Raw genomic sequence first — 19,931 nt, 5'->3', positions numbered from 1 at the left:
AGCATGAGCATCCCCATCCACCATGCTTACTCCCGTAGCCTCCTAGGGTGCGAGCGCATACATCTCCTACGCTCAAGTACACATCATGGCGGGAACCTCAGGGGGTGGCCCCACCGCATGACGTCAGTACCTCCGAGTATATCTAGCCTCTGCTTCCGCTACCACCTTGAGTTAGCAAGGACTTCGGTTTTAGCTACTCTGACCGCTCTAAACTGCTCACTTAGATGCTGCTTCACTCCAAGGGCCTCGCTCCTGTAGAAGCTCTAGACACCCACTCCTCGGGGGTCTCTCGCTTCTAAATACCCTTCGGGGTTCCTCTCTAACTAAGACAACCGCTCCTCGGGGGTCTTTCTCCCTATTCTACATTTCAGGATATCGGACCATCGGGTACTTGCTTCTCAAGGGCCTACCAGCCATTATATCCTGCACCATGGACCTTCGGTCCCAACTTTCCACCATCAGGAAGATACCATCATTCCTGTGAGTACCTCTATGATCCGGTGCTCCAGCTCCATCCACCAGCAGCGACGTGCCTGCATTGCGGGCTTCCGCCTATCCTTAACATCTGGGTGAGACTTCACTTCTGAGTCTGTTAAACATATTGGCACCTCCTGGATCAGTGCCATACCTTCCTGCTTTTACCATCTATCTACAGCAGTACAATAAAGCCTCTAGCCATACTGTATCTGCTATCTGAGTTCAGCCTATTGCATTGGTTCCCCATGGGGCCCCTCCCCATGGACGGAGTCATCTCCACTACGACCAAGGGTCTATTATGCCACAAACACAACAAATGTGTGTTAAAAATTACTCCCCCCCTTCCTTTATGTTTCCTTTTATTGGTATGAGATATGAGATTTTCGAACCAGGGTCATGAGTATAATGTTCTCCGGTATCCTTTAATTATCTATATTGAAGCTGTGGTTGTAAGAGATTTCCTTCATATCTCGAACTATGTTTCATACAAAGCGTATTCTTTGTTTAATTGGTAAAAATGATAAATTAAAAAAAAATTTAATCTGCCATTTGCATGCCCAATTTTACAGTCTCACAAGGTCCTCCTGCAATTTATCACAACCTGCTTGTGATTTAACTATTCTGAATAATTTTGTATCATCTGCAAATTTGATTACCTCACTCATCGTATTCCTTTCCAGATCATTTATAAATATATTGCAAAGCACGGTCCTAGAACAGATCCTTGAGGCACTCCACTGTATACCCTTTTCCACTGAGAAAATTGTCCATTTATCCAGATAACTTATCCACTTGCCAGCTTACTTAATATGAATATCTCAAAGATGTAGGAAGGGTGCTAGCTAGAGCTAATGAGGGCATTGTGCTGGAAGAAGCAGCATAATTGTGAAGGGAGAAAATGAAAGGAAGAGACAAAATAAACTGCTGGGTTTTGCGGTCCTGGAGGGATAGGGCATAGATACTAATGGACTGGAGAGGTACGGCTTGCTCAGGTTTGAGTAATTAGGGAAGATTTGTAATAGGAAAAAAAGGGGGAAGGAAAAACAGCAGATGCTGTGATAGAGACAGGGTCCTGCCAGGTTGGTACATCCAGGGAGGCAATGAAATTACAGGAGCCAGGTCTGGCCAGACTGGACCGTGGTTGGACTGGAGCCACCATTACAAAGATGATAGGAAGTCTAAGGAAACTGGTAAGAACTGCAGTTCAAGGCTTGCACTGAAGTGTCAACATACACTAAACTGGGAAGGAAATTTATGATTTGGTTTGTGAAATTTGAGGTCAGCCTACATGGAAAGTAGTTGTGGGATGCTACTATCTGATAAAAACTGAACTATGACTCATAATTTGTGAGTTAACAGATGGGAATTAAAACTTTTGTTTCAATCCATCTATCTGAACTTGTGAGAATTTGGGCTATCTTACAGCTGTCCAGGATACAAGTGTGTTGGTGCCCTGTTCATGAGTTCAAATAGAATTTGGGGGAGTCAAATGTTGATTTGTATATAGATAAACACTACATGTGTAAGCTATTATATTTTGATTTGTTTGGAGAAGTTACTGCAATGAATATTTCACTTTAATTTGATGTAACCATTTGTTTAGGGGGTTAAATCATGATGAACTTGGGGTACTTTAATAAGTGGTCAAATAGGCAGTTTAGTGGACAGTGGATGAAAGCACTCAAAAGCAAGGATGGCCACAGATCTGACCCTAGAGATGTGCAAAGCCCAGGGAAAACATGCTTCAGCAGATCTCCCCTACAGGTTGAACAGCAGGGAGGGAGTGGGTTTTCTATTCCCATCCCCTAAGGTTAGAAGCACAGAAATGTAGAAACTTGATGGCAGAAAAAGAAGAAGATGTGGCATATCCAGCCTGCCTAATCCACCAAACTATCAGGCCGATACAGTATAGTGCACTCCGACGGAGCGCACTGTTAGCCTGCTCTTGGACGCGCATTTTCCCTTACCCCTTATTCAGTAAGGGGAGGAAAACGTGCGTCCAACCCGAGGCACCTAATAGGGCACTCAACATGCAAATGCATGTTGATGGCTCTATTAGGTATGCACGCGGGATACAGAAAGTAAAATGTGCAGCCAAGCTGCACATTTTACTTTCAGAAATTAGCACTGACCTAAAGGTCTGCACTAATTTCTTCCGGCACCGGGAAAGTGCATAGAAAAGCAGTAAAAACTGCTTTTCTGTGCACCCTCCGACTTAATATCATGGCGATATTAAGTCGGAGGTCCTGAAGAGTAAAAAAAGTTAAAAAAAAATAAATTTGAATTCGGCCCGCGGCTGTCGGGCCGAAAACCGGATGCTCAATTTTGCCGGTGTCCGGTTTCCGAGCCCGTGGCTGTCAGCGGGCTCGAGAACCGACACCGACAAAATTTAGCGTCGGCTGTCAAACCCGCTGACAGCCGCCGCTCCTGTCAAAAAGGAGGCGCTAGGGATGCGCTAGTGTCCCTAGCACCTCCTTTTGCCCGGATCTACCGCCAGACCTAATTTAAATACTGCATCGCGCGCACCGGCGAGTGGCCGGTGTGCACGCCGGCAGAGCGGGCAAACGCCCGCTCTCCCGCGGACTTTACTGTATCGGCCTGTAATTTAGGTTTAAAATATCTAATACTACATTAGAGATCCTCTGTGTTTATCCCATGCTTTCTTGAATTCCGATACTTATCTTGTCTCCATTAACAACAGAGGGAGGCTGTTCATTGAATTCACTAGCTTCTCCGTAAAGAAATATTTCCTTAGATTACTGCTGAATCTTTCCTCTTTCACCCTCATCACATGACTCCTTATTCTAAAGCCTCCTTTCTGTTGAAAGAGACTAGCCTCCAGTGCATAGAAACCTTGGAGATATTTAAATGTCTGTATCATATCTCTCCCATCTCACCTTTCTTCTAGGGTATATGTTGCATCGGAAGTGGACCCTTGGGCTGAGGTGGGGTTGACTCAACCCATAGGTGAGGACCTATGGGTCCCCACCGTCAGCAGGTGGAGTGGGCTGAAGCTAGAGGCTGCTGGAGCTTCACCTATACCAGCCCTTTTTCCCCTCGGGTTGCACCTTTGGGTGCCGGGGCCGGCAGGACTTAGGTGGGCCTCGTGGTTAGCGAGAGGTGAGCAGCTATACAGCCCAGAGACAGCAGTCGGTAGATGGCTTAGTTCTAGCCTGGACTGGATTCGGTACAAGAGCTCAGGTGTCAAAGGAACAACAGGGAACTGAGGGCACCCGAGCAAAGGAAGGCCTAAGCCTTGAAAGTCCATGTCCAGAGAATAGGTGAGGAGAGGCGTTACTGACAGGCTGGATTCTGAGCCGGCTGTGAATGATAGTTGTGGCAAGCAACGAAGAATTCTGGACAAAGGAGCGTCTGTAGCGTAGTCGTACCAAGCAAGGGTCAGGGCATGAAGAAGGCAGGTATAGTCAGTCCAGGCAATAGTCACGATATGGAGCAGGCAAATGTGGTCAGGCAAGGCAGTGGTCAGCGTGCAGAGAAGGCAGGCGTGGTCAGGCAATGCAGAGGTCCGGGGCTGGAGAGAAGCGGAAAAGTAGTCAGGCGTAGCGGAGGTCCGGGGTTGGAGAGGAGCTGAAGAGTAGCCAGGCATAGCGGAGGTCCGGGGTTGGAGAGAAGCTGAAGAGTAGTCAGGCGTAGTGAAGGTCAAGTCCAGGGAGTCAATCCAACACATAGGCAAAAAGGAACTAGGAGAACAGGAACCGGGAACCACAGGAAGACAGGAACACACGATGAGACAATCCAAAGGATAGCAACAAGTACTCGGAGTATGAGGAGACCTGTTGCAAAGGCAACGCTATGGAGCGAGGCCTGATCTTATATACGCTGAAGAGTCTGACGTCAGTATCCAGGTCCGCGGCTAGGTTCCCGCTGCGGGCCCTTTAAAGGAATCACTGATGCGTGTGCCTGGGAAGGGGCGCAGCGCTGGTGGCGTCGTCTCTCCACGGGCCACGCGGAGGGGCCCGATGAGCAGGGACATCCTGGTCGGCAACGTAGTAGGGCCGGAGGCACTGGAGTGAACCCGAGGTTGGAGCTGGCAGCCCACCACCACCGCCAGCAAAAAGGACCCAGCAGCTGGAGTCCGTCTGAAGAGGTGAGAGGGCCGCGCTGCGGGTTGATGTGGGGGGCACACGTAACAATTTTATTAGCAGAAGGGCACCTGATTACATATTTCTAGCTTCAATGCATAAGTAAAGAAATGTCATAATCTCATAAGCATTAAGCATTTAAACTCCTAATGACTAAATATGTAAATAAATACTGCTTGCAGTAGGCATATGTCTGCAACTGATTTCAAAAGTTAAAAACTCATTTTTTTATCTAGATGCTAATTAATACCCAAGTTCTGGCTGCTTTGCAAGGCTAAACACTGAAAGTCATTATCTGCTTCATATTGTAACAAAGTATTGGCTATCTTCCCAGTCTAGCAGCTGCATGTGGTCTGTGGAAGAGATAAAGGAAAGAAAAAAATAAAAATAGTAAAAGGCAGAACAAGTCATGTTTGGGATTTAGAGGTTATTGTCTTTTATACTTCTGTGTTTTATAGGTACAGGGGACCTAGACACCATGTCAGGTGTGTGCTGGGATACCAAATAAAACCTGGAGTCACTGGGTTAGTGTCCAAAAAAGAATTATTTACTGTTGACAACTAGGAAAATGGCACAACTCTTGAACCACAGAAGCACAGTATAATATCTTGTTACAATTTCTTCCTCAATTTGTGCAGGAATGTCTAGAACCAGACCAGGGGGAATCTTACCCTACAGGGCATGGAAAAGTAGAGTCCCCAGGTAGGTCCCTTTGTATGGGAAGAACCACCCTCTCCAACTGGCAAGGATACAGGATTACTGTCTCTGCACAGAGAGATAAATCTTTCTCTCTCCCCAGGGTCTGAAGAATCCCCAGATCGGTATCCTTTTGAATGGTAGGCTTTGCCTTTACTCACTGTTAGATGATTCAAACCTTCATTGTTCTTATGCAGTCCTTTGTGCTTTTATTCAAATCCCTGATGGGAGGGATCCCTTGGAGCAGGACTTTCTGAGCTCCAGTCAGGCAGGAAGGGCAGTCAAAACTTCACCCTGGATGGCAAACTTAATCTTCTTAAAAACTGAAGATAACACCAGGCTTTCCTTACAGCAGGTCACTGACACCCTGACCTCACTGATGATAAAAGGGGGACAAGTCTTCCCTAACCTGCACAGCCCCAGACTCAGGGTTCCCCAATCCCTGAGCCCAGGCGGTGTACAGGTTCCAGTAAGGCCCCTCCTACTACTCAAAAGGTTAAAGTCCAAAAAATACACTCAGAGAGAATCCCCACCAGACAGGTTGTGTATTGGCTGGGAGGAAACCCTCCCAACCTTGGCCTTGGCCAGGGCTACCAATCAGGGCTTGCTTGGTTCCCCTATGAGGAAAGACTAAACAGGTTAGGACTATTCAACTTGGAGAAGAGACGACTGAGGGGGGATATGATAGAGGTCTTTAAAATCATGAGAGGTCTAGAACGGGTAGATGTGAATCAGTTATTTAGTCTTTTGGATAATAGAAAGACTAGGGGGCACTCCATGAAGTTAGCATGTGGCACATTTAAAACTAATCGGAGAAAGTTCTTTTTCACTCAACGCATAATTAAACTCTGGAATTTGTTGCCAGAGGATGTGGTTAGTGCAGTTAGTATAGCTGTGTTTAAAAAAGGATTGGATAAGTTCTTGGAGAAGACCATTATCTGCTATTAATTAAGTTGACTTAGATAATAACCACCGCTATTACTAGCAACGGTAACATGGAATAGACTTAGTTTTTGGGTACTTGCCAGATTCTTATGGCCTGGATTGGCCACTGTTGGAAACAGGATGCTGGGCTTGATGGACCCTTGGTCTGATCCAGTATGGCATGTTCTTATGTTCTTATGTTCTCGGACTGGGCCTTTAAAATAACAAAAACTAAACTCCTTTCTACCTCTGTACTTCATACTAATCAAAAAGGTCTGTCTCCCAAGCTGTAGCATGGGCGAGGTTATACATTATTACAAGTGGAATGGCCATTCCAGACTCCACAAAAGGAGGGTCTGCATTTGAATGAATCATCCCATTATCCATCCTACTCTAGAGAGTGGACTGATACTAAACACCCAGGAGTTACTAGTAACCCAAGAAGATGCCTGGGTTTCATTCAGATAGAAGAAAATTCCAGAATTTTAAAGCATGCCACTTCTCCCAAGAAACTGGTATTCATATTCATTCTCTATTGAATTGCTCCCTCCATTGATAGGATACAATCCAGTGAATTATTTCTGCTCCAGAGTCTCCAGAAAGTAGATCCTCCATTTATATTCACAGTTCCAAACTTGGATTTGGTTATACTGGGGTGGAATTACTTTATTTTTGTAATTCATAGTCCTTCTGAGAGCTGCAAGCCTCACTAGAAGCTGGGCATTTTCGTCTTTACTAGGCCTCCTGCAAACACTATCAAACAGTGAATTGCTTCTCAATACTCTCACACACAAGATTCTCCTCAAGGCTGATTGAACAACTCCCCCTAGGTTATGATCACATCTCTCTTAGAGCTTGAAGCACAGGTTTCACACGCTTTCTGGGACATATGATGTTACCCAGGGGTTAAATAGACAATCCCCTCATAAAACGCCAGATGTAATAACTTTATGATTTATGTTTTTATTTGTTATGTATGTCAGAAATTTTTTTCTGTGTGTTTTAAATTAAAATCCACCCTGAACTATTTGTTCAGGTAGGGCAGAATATAAACAATTATCCATAATATATTGGGCTTGGAGTGTGTCCGTCAGTAATCGCGGATGTTCCGCAGCCCACTGATAGATGGCGCTATAATATTTATTTACTTATTTAAAATCTTTTCTATACCATCGTTAAGTTAATTCACCATCACAATGGTTTACAAAAAGGCACAAATAGTATTAAAAGTTGATTGGTATAGATTACATATTATAGATGTGCCATTAGTGAATGGTAACATGTTTTTTATAATATAAAAAGCTATGTGTTGATTTTGCTTATATGTTGGTTGAAAAAACTTCTTTACGGTTCCTATATAAATTTAACACTCTAATATGTATTAGGAGATAGGAGAGAAACATTTTAAAAACTGATTGCTTGGTGCTTACTTATGCGCTCATTTCTTTTCTTCGTTCTTTTTATAAAAAGCCTGTTTAAAAAGCCAGGTTTTTAGACTTACTTTGAAAAGTTTAAAGCTTCTCTGCAGTCCAATTTCGAGTGGCATTGAGTTTCCCAGCCCGCGGATAGATGGCGCAGGTGGTTCAAACACGGCACAGGTAGGAAGGACAGTGGCCATCACGGGAGAATATAGCAGAGGAGACCCTGACATGCAGTGATCGGAGCGCGTCCCGCAGCACACACTCCGTTCGCGGTGAGGAGGAAGGCCCAGTGTGCCGTTCACAGCGAAAAGGGAAGGTCTCCGTGTGTCGTGATCGGCGTGCCCGGGCCTTCATCTTCGCCATGAAAGGAGCATGTGCTGCGGGACACGCTCCGTTTGCAGCATGCCGGGGTCTCCACTGCTATTTTCTGATCTACGCTGCTATTTTCTGATCATGCCGAAAATGGAAGGCCCCCTTGTGTTGCGAACAGCGCACCGGGCCTTCATCTTTGCTGCGAACGGCGCGCCAGGCCTTCATCTTCGCCATGAATAGTGCGGGTCCCGCGGCTTGCCGTTAAGAGATAATGTTTGTCGGGGAGGGGAGGGTGAGAGAGAGCAGGAGGGTGTGAAACAGAGCATGGGCGGGATGCTGGTGAGAGACAATGGGTGTGTGTGTGTGTGGGGGGGGGGGGTGACAGAGAGCATGGTTGGTGAGAGGGGGGGGGGTAGGGAGGGTGTGAGAGAGAGCATGGGGGAGATGCCGGTGAGAGAGAATGTGTGTGTGAGAGAGGAGGGGGTAACAGAGAGCATGGTTGGTGAGAGGTGGGTGGGGAGGGTGTGAAAGAGAGCATGGGAGGTAAGAAAGGGTGGGTGGGGGGATGCTTGAGTGTGGGTTTCAGAGAGAGGGAGCCTATATGAGGGGAGGGGGATGCCGGGTGAGAGAGAATGTGTGTCGGGGAGGGTGAGAGACAGCAGGAGGGTGTGAGAGAGAGCATGGGGGGGGGGATGCCGGTGATAGGGAATGTGTATGTGAGAGAGGGGGGTGACAGAGAGCATGGTTGGTGAGAGGTGGGTGGGGAGGGTGTGAGAGAGAGCATGGGAGGTAAGAGAGGGTGGGTGGGGGGATGCTTGAGTGTGGGTTTCAGAGACAGGGAGCCTATATGAGGGGAGGTGTGTGTGTGTGTGAGAGATGGGGTGTGACAGAGAGCATGGTTGGTCAGAGGGGGGTGGGGAGGGTGTGAGGGAGAACATGGGGGGGATGCTGGTGAGAGAGAATGTGTGTGTGAGAGAGGGGGGGGTGACAGAAAGCATGGTTGATGAGTGGGGGGTGGGGAGGGTGTGAGAGAGAGCATGGGGAGAGGGGATGCCGGTGAGAGAGAATCTGTATGTGAGGGGGGGGGGGGGTGACAGAGTGCATGATTGGTGAGAGGTGGGTGGAGAGGGTGTTAGAGAGAGCATGGGAGGTAAGAGAGGGTGGGTGGGGGGATGCTTGTGTGTGGATTTCAGAGACAGGGAGCCTATATGAAGGGAGGTGTGTGTGTGTGAGAGAGAATGTATGTGAGAGAGAGGAGAGGGGGGTGTGGGGGAGTGCGAGAGACAGTTTGGTTGGTAAGAGGGGGAGTGCATGGGATGCTTGACTGTGGGTTTCAGAGAAGGAGCCTGTATGAGGGGATGTGTGTGTGTGCCAGAGAGTGAGGGAGCCTGTATGACGGTGTGTGTATGTGGAAGGGACACTCTTATAGTGAAGATCTAGGGAAATTCGGCTCAAAACAAGAGCAGATGTGCCAATAAAAAGGCTCGCCACCCGGGCGTAGAATGGGTACAGTTGCTAGTAAATATATAAATGGAACAAATAAGTAAATAAATCAAACAATCAAGGGGTTTTCCATGTGTCAATGGAAAAAATGCTCAGCAAATAGTCTTCAAAGTGTGTTTAGAAGATACTGTGATGCTTATATTTTGTGCTACTTAGCTGGATAAGTAGCAACCAATCCGGGTAAGTGGCTGTGATGAGCTGTCGTCAATTAGCCAGAGAAGTATTTATCCGGCTAAGTAGTTAGCTGGATATTTTGTGGGCAGGATGTGGGCATAACGAGGAGGAATTATTTATTCAGCTAATTTAGCTGTATAAGTTAGACCTGTTGAATAAGTTAGCTAGATATGTTAGCTGGATATTAGAACTCGCGGCTCATGGGCCGGCCCTGTAAGCCACAGCACTCACCTCCAAAGCTGTTGGACCCATCTCACAGCAGACATGCAGCTTCCCTCCTTGAAAGGCCACCAGTGCAGCCCAAACCACAGCCAGCCGCCACTTCCCCGATCTCATTAGGCGAGCTTGCGCCCGACGGTCTGTCCTTTAAAGGGTCAGGGGCGGGAATTTAGCCGTGGCGCCCTCAGATGACATCATTGGCTACCTTCTATTTAAGGCTCCCTCTGAGAGGCAGTACTTATCTCAGCAACAGGTTTTCTGCCTTTCTGTTGGGCCGATACAGTAAAGTCCGCGGGAGAGCGGATGAACGCCGGCTCTCCCAGCGCACGCGATGCAGTATGCAAATTAGGCGGCGCGGTAGAAACGGGGAAAAGGAGGCGCTAGGGACACTATCGCGTCCCTAGCGCCTCCTTTTTGACAGGAGCGGCGGCTGTCAGCGGGTTTGACAGCTGAAGCTCAATTTTGCCGGCGTCGGTTCTCGAGCCCGCTGACAGCTACGGGCTTGGAAACCGGACACCGGCAAAATTGAGCATCCGGTTTTCAGCCCGACAGCCGCGGGCCGAATTCAAATTTTTTTTTTTTTTTTACTTTTTTTACTCTTCGGGACCTCCGACTTAATATCGCCATGATATTAAGTCGGAGGGTGCACAGAAAAGCAGTTTTTACTGCTTTTCTGTGCACTTTCCCGATGCCGGAAGAAATTAGCGCCAACCTTTGGGTCGGCGCTAATTTCTGAAAGTAAAATGTGCGGTTTGGCTGCACATTTTACTTTCTGTATCCCGTGCGTATACCTAATAGGGCCATCAACATGCATTTGCATGTTGAGGGCGCTATTAGGTACAGCGGGTTGGACGCGCGTTTTCCTCCCCTTACTGAATAAGGGGTAAGGGAAAACGTGCGTCCAATAGCAGGCTAATAGTGCGCTCCGTCGGAGTGCACTATACTGTATAGGCCTGTGTGTATGTTGCGAGCATTCCTGATTCCTGCGTTCCTGTGCCAATAATTACCTTTTTGGCCCTACCTCATTCTGTTTTGTTTTTTTTAATAACATTTAATTTGTATTCTTTTTCTAATCAGGGTAGTGCAAGATTATTAGGCACTCTAAGTGAATCTTACAGCTTTGTGCCCAGCCTTCCCCCCACCACTGCCCTTGTCCAGCCTTTTCCCCATTCATCCTCATCCAGCCTTATCCTGTCCTGTACGTCTTGTCCGGTGTCTTCTGTTTGTCTACGTCTCCCTTGGCCTGACTCTCTGGATCTTGACCTCTTGCTTGGACCTGACCATGATTGCCTGCTGCCTGGATCTGATCCTTGCCTAGACCTGACCACTCTTGTTAGCTGCCTGCCCTGACTTTGACCTGTTTCTAATGTCGTTATTCTGCTGCCTACCCCGAGCCTGGTGTTCCTCTGGACTGTAGCTATCTTCTCCACTCTAGGGACCTGCCTATGTCCTGCTGGCTGCCAGAATATAAGGGCTCAGCCTACGGTGGAGGTGGCTGATTATAGTGAAGCTTCAGACTGTCCTGCTACAGGGCACATTTACCAGCTGCTGGTATAGGCCTCATGGGTACGTCCTCGAGGCTTTGTCAACTACGCAGCAGAACAAAGGACTCACACACCTGTTACCCCTCACACTGGATGTTAGCTGGATAAGTTAGACCTGCTGGATGATAGGCCAAAAGTTAGCTGGATAAGTCTTATCCAGCTGACTTACCTATCTGGATATCTTTCCATATCTACCTCTATGTATCTTACAATGTTTCCAGGGATAACCAACTTTTATTTGAAATCTTGCATATTTTTTTCTTTCTTCCTGTCAACAGCTTCTTGTTTTGTTCTTCCTACCTGCCCTTCCCACTTGCATAGTTCATCAGATGCAAATATTTTCAAATGTTCCCCAGTATCACCACCTAGAAAATATTTTCTAATGTATTGCAAATATTTATTTTTGGCCTGTTGCAGCAAGCAAAAGTCTCTCTCTTTTATTGTCAAGGCAATTTGCCTTCAGTCTAATCCAGTCTCTTCCGAACACACAGTCAGAGGAACAAGAGGCTGCTCTCACCTGGTTAGGCAGGTTAGACACATGCAGCATCTGGGCAGTTTCTCTTTAAAAATTAGCTACAAGGTACCCATGTACCTTGCACTTGGTTATTTCTGCAGCTGCATCCTGGAAAATATTCATGCCTATTTGCAAATTAAATATATGCACGACCCATCCTATTTCCCAGAACCCCCTTTTCCTTTGAGGGCAAATACAGTTGCTTCATGAAACACGGCAGTTATATTTACCACCCACTCAGCAGCAGACAATTTTCAGTTTTTGGGATATAGTTGGGTAACTCTTTAATTATCTGACTAGATCCTTCTGAAGCCGTCCTTCCCGGATATAATGATTTGCAAATTTGTGTGCTACAGTTGCAGAGGGATAGTTCAGGGTGCCCAGGAAGTATTTTATTTATTTTATTTTTATTTAGACATTTTATATACTGTCGTGCCCCAACGGTTTTCAAAAGTAACATTCAGAGCTAGCATCAACACATAAAGATGGGTTACAGAGGTAGTATTCATTAACAGGCATCAGATGAATGATCCAATACATATTAACTAAAGATCTAGGGCAGAGGGCGAGGAGAACAGAACATTGAAAAATATAACAGAGTTCACATATTAGTCCGTATGTTTTGTTGAGGTTCTTACATTCCCTCTTTAAATATATTCCTCATGTTTCAATTTATTTCTCTTGTCTTTCTTATTATTGTAGTTCTCTGCATTCTGATGTCTTTAAGTTAGGTTATATGCAGTTTTGAACAGCCATGTTTTTTGCTCGCATCTAAATCTCTTTCTTTCTGTTATCAAGCATAACATCTCAGGTAAAGAATTCCAAAGTTTTGGACCTATGGAGCTATGGAAAACACGTGACCTCTTATTTGTGACAGATGTGTGCTCCGTATTGTGGGATCAGCCTATGGCCCTTTAATTTGAGATCTTGATGTTCGCTGAGGTATGTATGGTTGGAGTGTCACGCCGATCAGACTGGTGTTACTTGAATGAATGATTTTGAATATTAACGTTAGTACTTGGTAATAGATTCGGGATTGTACTGGCAGCCAGTGCAGAGAAATCAAGGAGGGTGTAATGTGATCAAATTTCCAAGTTCTTAACAGAAGTCTTTGTGAATCTCCTTTTTTGGGTTTCCTTTCCTGTCCTGCATGTTAAAACAGTGCATGAATTCTAAATAATTACGAAACAAGAAAGACAGGTTTGCAGAAGCATGGGTCATACGGCATATGCTATCCAATGTAGGATAACACACAGCTGGCATCCTTGAACACTTTGTAGAGCTGCAATATTTCATAATAGAGACAAAAAAGGAAGCAAACCCTTGTGTCCAAATTCAGCTATAAACCATACTCCACAGTGAGTTTGGTCAATAACTTTACAATATCAAAATAACTTACTACGGAATTTTGTTGGTATTATATAATCAAGTATTTGCACGTATACATCCCTTCTACCCATGCTCAGAGTGATTCACAACATAAAAAAATACCAGTCTGGCCTTGGTACATAACTTTAAAACAACAAAATTCAACATGAAAAAACCTCTCCCAACCCACCCACATGCAATCCTTATTCCAACTAAAAACCTATATCTCAAATTAAATATTTATATGACATGGGGAGAAGTGTCTATCGTGCACAGGCACCACCAACACTGAAACAGGGTGTGCCATGCACCACCTACTTTGACACTATGCTATCTGTTCTCTGGCATCCCCCTCCCCTCTGAATTTTCATCCTTTAGCATGTATTTTGTTTTAGCCAAACCCTGTATCTAATCCTCTCCTCCTTTGAATGGAGCAGCCAATAAATTGTTGCTATCGCAGCACATACTGTATGTGGCATGTGCTGATAGGTTGGCTATGGCACTGTACACACTGCAAGTGCAAGCCCACCACAGAAAGCAGGTTTGCCTCCCTTGAATTAGTGCTCTAGTGTAGCTGTGCTCCGCTCCATAGTTAGTCAGCATCTTGTGCGTGGTAAGCCCTCCCAGTCCCGAGTCGAGTCCCAGACTTACCCTCTATTGAGGAGCCGTGAGTATGCATTTTTTGCTTTCCTCCTTCTGGTTTCTGCAGCTGCCTACTACTGGGTGCCTGCCTTGGATGCATTGCAGTTGAGTGTTTCCACGGTCAGTGGGTGGTTGTGCAGTAAGGTGGTAGAACCTCTTTCTCCCTCGATGCTGGAAAGTTTCTGGCTCTCCCCCCAGTCCTTCCCCCATTCCTTGGGTTATTCATTCTGCTGGCCCTGACAGAGGCATAGCGAGGGTCTCTGGTGCTCAGGGGCCAATATATTTGTGTTGTCTCCCTTGCACCCCCTTTCTCCCCGATCATCACCCACCAGTGCATCATCATATGGCACCACTGTGTGGAGTCTCTTTGCACTGGGGAAGGGCAGGAACTCAGCCAGTGCTAACTTTTTTGCAGCCCTATGCGATCAATTACTGTGTTGGCCCAACCTCATTCTGTTTTTTTTGTAACATTTACAGGCCGATACAGTACAGTGCGCTCCGATGGAGCGCACTGTTAGCCTGCTATTGGACGCGCGTTTTCCCTTACCCCTTATTCAGTAAGGGGAGGAAAACGCGCGTCCAACCCGCGGCACCTAATAGCGCCCTCAACATGCAAATGCATGTTGATGGCTCTATTAGGTATGCACGCAGGATACAGAAAGTAAAATGTGCAGCCAAGCTGCACATTTTACTTTCAGAAATTAGCGCCGACCCAAAGGTCGGCGCTAATTTCTTCCGGCATCGGGAAAGTGCACAGAAAAGCAGTAAAAACTGCTTTTCTGTGCACCCTCCAACTTAATATCATGGCGATATTAAGTCGGAGGTCCCGAAGAGTAAAAAAAGTAAAAAAAAAAAATGGAATTCGACCCAAGGCTGTCGGGCCGAAAACCGGATGCTCAATTTTGCTGGCGTCCGGTTTCCGAGCCTGTGGCTGTCAGCAGGCTCGAGAACCGACGCCAGCAAAATTGAGCATCCGGCGCTAGGGACGCGCTAGTGTCCCTAGCACCTCCTTTTGTCCGGATCTACCGCCGGGCCTAATTTAAATACTGCATCGCATGCACCGGCGAGTGGCCGGTGTGCGCGCTCTCCCGCAGACTTTACTGTATCGGCCCGATAATTTTTATTCTTTTTCTAATCAGAGTAGTGCAAGGGTATTGTTATGGTTAAGCAGTGTTTGGGTGGATTCCTGTGTACTGAGGCAGATGACCATGCCCATGGGGAGGAGCCCTGTGAAGCGCCACAGTACTGGGCTAAACGCAGTCGCACAAACACAGAGTTCAGTTCTTTTATTAAACAGCTTGTAGTGTACCACCAGAGGTGGCAATAGTGACGTAGTCTGGAAGTAGCAGTCTCAGGACCCTCGGCAGAGGGGACCCTTCTCACCCCGTTGGTATAGGGGGATTCCGGTGCAGGTTTCCCAGCAAGGCAGTACTGTGGATGAGATAGACAGAGAGTTAGATTACTCACTAGAGGGTTGCTGTTGGTTTGCGATTCCACCAGGTTGAAGAGGTTTGGTAGTGGCACCGAGGCAGGGAGAGCAGGCCCTCGAGGAGTGAGTACCTGATCTCTATAAGGCACCTGAAATAAAGTAGAGGGCCCCCGAGGAGCGGGTACCCAGGTTAGCAATACCCCGAAGGGCAGAGAGAGAGAGCTTCCAGCGGCAGCATGGAAGCGGCAGAGTAGCTTAGAACCGGCCGAAACCAATCGTTTGCTAACTCAACGAGCTAGCAACAAAGTACAGGCTAAATACCCAGATGGCGTGACGTCAGTGGAGGGGAACGCCCCCAATGTTCGCGCCATAGCTGGAATAAAGACGTGGGTGGCATGCGCACGCGCACCCTAGTAGGCCCTTGGGAAGAGCATGGCGGGAGGCAGCACCATAGTTGTTCCGGGGATGCCGGAGAGGTCGGCTTGTGGACACCGTGGCAGCCATTTTCCCTAGGGATGCGGGAGGAGCCGTGAACAAGGTGAGGCACATGGGGCGAAGCCATCTAGCACCGACGGACGCAACAGGTATTAGGCACTTGAAGTGAATCTTACAGCTTTGTGCCCAGCCTTCCCCCCAATACTGCCTTTTCCACACACAATTTAAAATTAGGCATTTATAATGCAAGATTTTACATGAAAAAGTAGACTCAAAGTACAGTCTTTTCAAACAAAAATATCACAATAGCATGTATATTATATTTACATGCACTGCTGTGGTATCAACCAAAAATTCCTGCATAAAAGCTAAAAAGACACTTGGAACACACATGGTATTAGGACTATTTTAGCTCATGTTGAGTGTGGGCTTGGTCTTCAGAAAGCCATGAGAAAATGAAATTACAATTACAATATAATAAACCTCCCATTCCAAAATAGCGTTAACTGCCAGTACTCTGTTACAACCTATGAAAAGGTGACCCTGCAAACATTACATCACCAATATACCTACTATAAGGAAAACAGAATAAAACAAACTTCTACAGATCCCTACATTGAAACGACACATTAGCAGAATGCTTAATTTCAGTTACAAATTCAGAACATAGATAGACGCTGACCAAATACACAACAAAGTGACCATAAAGTATAAATGAAAAAGTGCAGACATAAACTGAATTGGAAACCACAACTAGCCAGACTCCATATTTAGTGCACCAACAGAAAAACAAATGAATCACCATTCCTCAGAAAACATCAAACAATAAAATCAAGAAATATAAAGCATCAATCATAATAGTAAAACCATACTAATACAAAGAATTAATATTTCAAAACAGTGGATGAACAGAATAACATCCAATAATTAAAAATTCTTAGTTTTTTATTTTCCAAATACCAAGACAATATTTCAAAACAGCATACATATCAAACAACTCCCAATTAATTAAAATCAATAAGGATTAAAAAAAAAAATCTCTCTCTCTCCATACCTGGAAACTTTTGACTTCCAGTTGACCTGAGATTGTCATTAGAGATGTGAATCGTGTGATCGATCGTCTTAACGATCGATTTCGGCTGGGAGGGGGAGGGAATCGGATCGTCGCAGTTTGGGTTTTTTAAATATCGTGTAAATCGAAAACCAGCACACTAAAACATCCCTAAAACCCACCCCGACCCTTTAAAATAAATCCCCCACCCTCCCGAACCCCCCCCCCCAAATGCCTTAAATTACCTGGGGTCCAGAGGAAGGGTCCCGGTGTGATCTTTTCCTCTCAGACCTCCGTGCGTTGTAGAAATGGTGCCGGCGCTACCTTTGACCTGTCATATGACAGGTCAAAGGTAGCGCCGGCGCCATTTTGTTTTTTTGTCCCCCGACATCAGGAGCATAGGAGATCGCTCCCGGACCCCCACTGGACCCCCAAGGACTTTTGGCCAGCTTGGGGGGGCCTCCTGACCCTCACAAGACTTTCCAAAAGTCCAGCGGGGGTCTGGGAACGACTTCCTGCACGCGAATCGTTTTTCCGTACGGAAAAACGATTCACGGTAGGAGATCGCTCCCGGACCCCCGCTGGACCCCCAGGGACTTTTGGCCAGCTTGGGGGGGCCTCCTGACCCCCACAAGACTTGCCAAAAGTCCAGCGGGGGTCCGGAACCACCTCCTGCAGTCGAATCGTGTTGCTGTACGGCCGGCGCCATTTTGCGCAAAATGGCGCCGGCCATATGGCGCTACCTTTGACCTGTCATATGACAGGTCAAAGGTAGCACTGGCGCCATTTCTACAACGCACGGAGGTCCGAGAGTAAAAGATCACACCGGGACCCTTCCTCTGGACCCCAGGTAATTTAAGGCATTTTGGGGGGGTTCGGGAGGGTGGGGGATTTATTTTAAAGGGTCGGGGTGGGTTTTAGGGTTGTTTTAGTGTGCCGGTTTTCCCGCCCTCCCCCTTCCCCTCCCCCTTCCCCCGATTTACGATTTTTTGACGATAAATCGGGGGAATTGTTATTGTATCGCGGCTCTAATGATTTTTGACGATTTAAAATATATCGGACGATATTTTAAATCGTCAAAAAACAATTCACATCCCTAATTGTCATGGAGTAGTGGGAGGGGAAGGGAGGTACACAGACTTTCTTCTCTCTCACATACTCACACATTCATCCTCATGCTCACACTCATACACACAAACATTCTTTCAAAAGTCACTTATGGTCACAGACACACTCAAGATGGCTGGCTGCCTCTCTCTCAGGCTCACACACACACTGGCTCCTCTCCCTCTCCACCACACACACACACACACACACGCTGGCTTTACCCCCTCTCCTCCACACCAACACACACATATACACATAGGTGGGCTCTGGCTCCAGTCCCTTTCCTTCAGTTGGGCCACGGGTCTTCTCCACCTCTGCCACCAGGTGGAATGGACTCCCCCAGTGGCTACATGATTCCTCCTCTTCTGTTGCCGGACTAGATGGGCTCCCCTGGCAGCTGTGGGCTTCCTCCTCTTCTGCCACCGGGTGGAATGGGCTCCCGGCATCCATGTGCCTCCTTCTCTTCTGCTGCCAGGCTGGATGGGCTGGCCCGGTGGCCATGGGCCTCTTCCCGGTAGCGTAGCCAGAACTGATTTTTTGGGTGGGCCCAAGGTTAACAAGGGTGGGCTGTAGGCATATAAGTCTGAATCCCACTAGTTGTACTCTTATTGATAAATAATGCTTTAGCATTAGTAGTCTACAACAACCCTTTTGCATCATGAGTGAAACATTTTAGAATATTTTAACTGTATTATTTCAAGCACGTATCGACATTAAAAATTCCTTATTAATCTGCATTAATTTATTTTATATTTATTGTAATTTATAGATTATAAAAAATATCAGGTAAAAAGCAAAGAACATGTAAACATCAGAGCCAATCAATCATGTCATAAAACAAATATCAATGTATTCTTTCATGAATTCTCTTTCCAGAAAGACAGAGATCACCATAACTGCAATAAAATAGCAATAATCATAAGAATGGGTGCAGAGCAAAAGTATGACAGTTCACATTACAACCCAACATGAAAAAAAACCCCTATATTTAAAATCTGGAGCCACCTTAGCAAAAAAAAAACCAAAACAAAAACTCCCTTCACTGCTAAACATTTTGTGAAGTAACACAAACCCCTCAAAAAAAAAAAAAGGTGCCTAGAACCTTGCCATACTATATCATAACAGCATTAACTCTCAGGACTCAACCTTATGAAAAAGAAGCAATGCAAATATTACAGTAGGCTCTAGACCATTTCTGTCTACCTTCTCCTCAGCCCAGGCTTCCACTCTCTTCCTACTCGCTGGCCTGAGCTGCACTTAGCTCTGACCTCGCCTTCTGACGGTGAAGTCCGCGGGGCTCCTCCCCATGGGCGGTTCCATCTCTCACCTTGGACAATGGGCCCACTAACCCACGAATCCTAACAGTAGACAGCAGGGTGGCTGGTGGGCATGAGGATCTCCTGGTAACATGCCTATCTGGTGTGAAGGAGGTGGAACTCATGCACCACCTAGATAGGAGGAGGAGGAGGAGGCAGCTGTTGTGGTACATGTGGGCACCAATGACATAGGAAAATGTGGGAGGGAGGTTCTGGAAGCCAAATTTAGGCTCTTAGATAGAAAGCTGAAATCCAGAACCTCCAGGGTAGCATTCTGTGAAATGCTCCCTGTTCCAAGTGCAGGTCCCCAGAGGCAGGCAGAGCTCGGAGTTTCAATGCGTGGATGAAATGATGGTACAGGGAAGAGGGATTCAGTTTTGTAAGGAAATGGGGAACCTTTTGGGGAAGGGGAGGTCTTTTCTGAAGGAATGGGCTCCACCTTAATCAAGGTGGAACCAGGCTGCTGGCGCTAACCTTTAAAAAGGAGATAGAGCAGCTTTTAAACTAGAACAAAAGGGAAAGCTGAAAGTTGCTCAGCAGCACATGGTTCAGAGGGAGGTATCTTCAAGAGATACTAATGAAGCATTAGAGTTAGGGAATCCCAACAGAGAGGTTCCAATAATAAGAAAAGTAGTCCAAGTGCAGTACTAATGGGAGATCTCAATTACTCCAATATTGACTGGGTAAGTGAAACAT

Source organism: Rhinatrema bivittatum, chromosome 8 (genome assembly GCF_901001135.1).
Source record: "Rhinatrema bivittatum chromosome 8, aRhiBiv1.1, whole genome shotgun sequence".
NCBI lineage: Eukaryota > Metazoa > Chordata > Amphibia > Gymnophiona > Rhinatrematidae > Rhinatrema > Rhinatrema bivittatum.
This window is presented reverse-complemented; position numbering follows the sequence as displayed.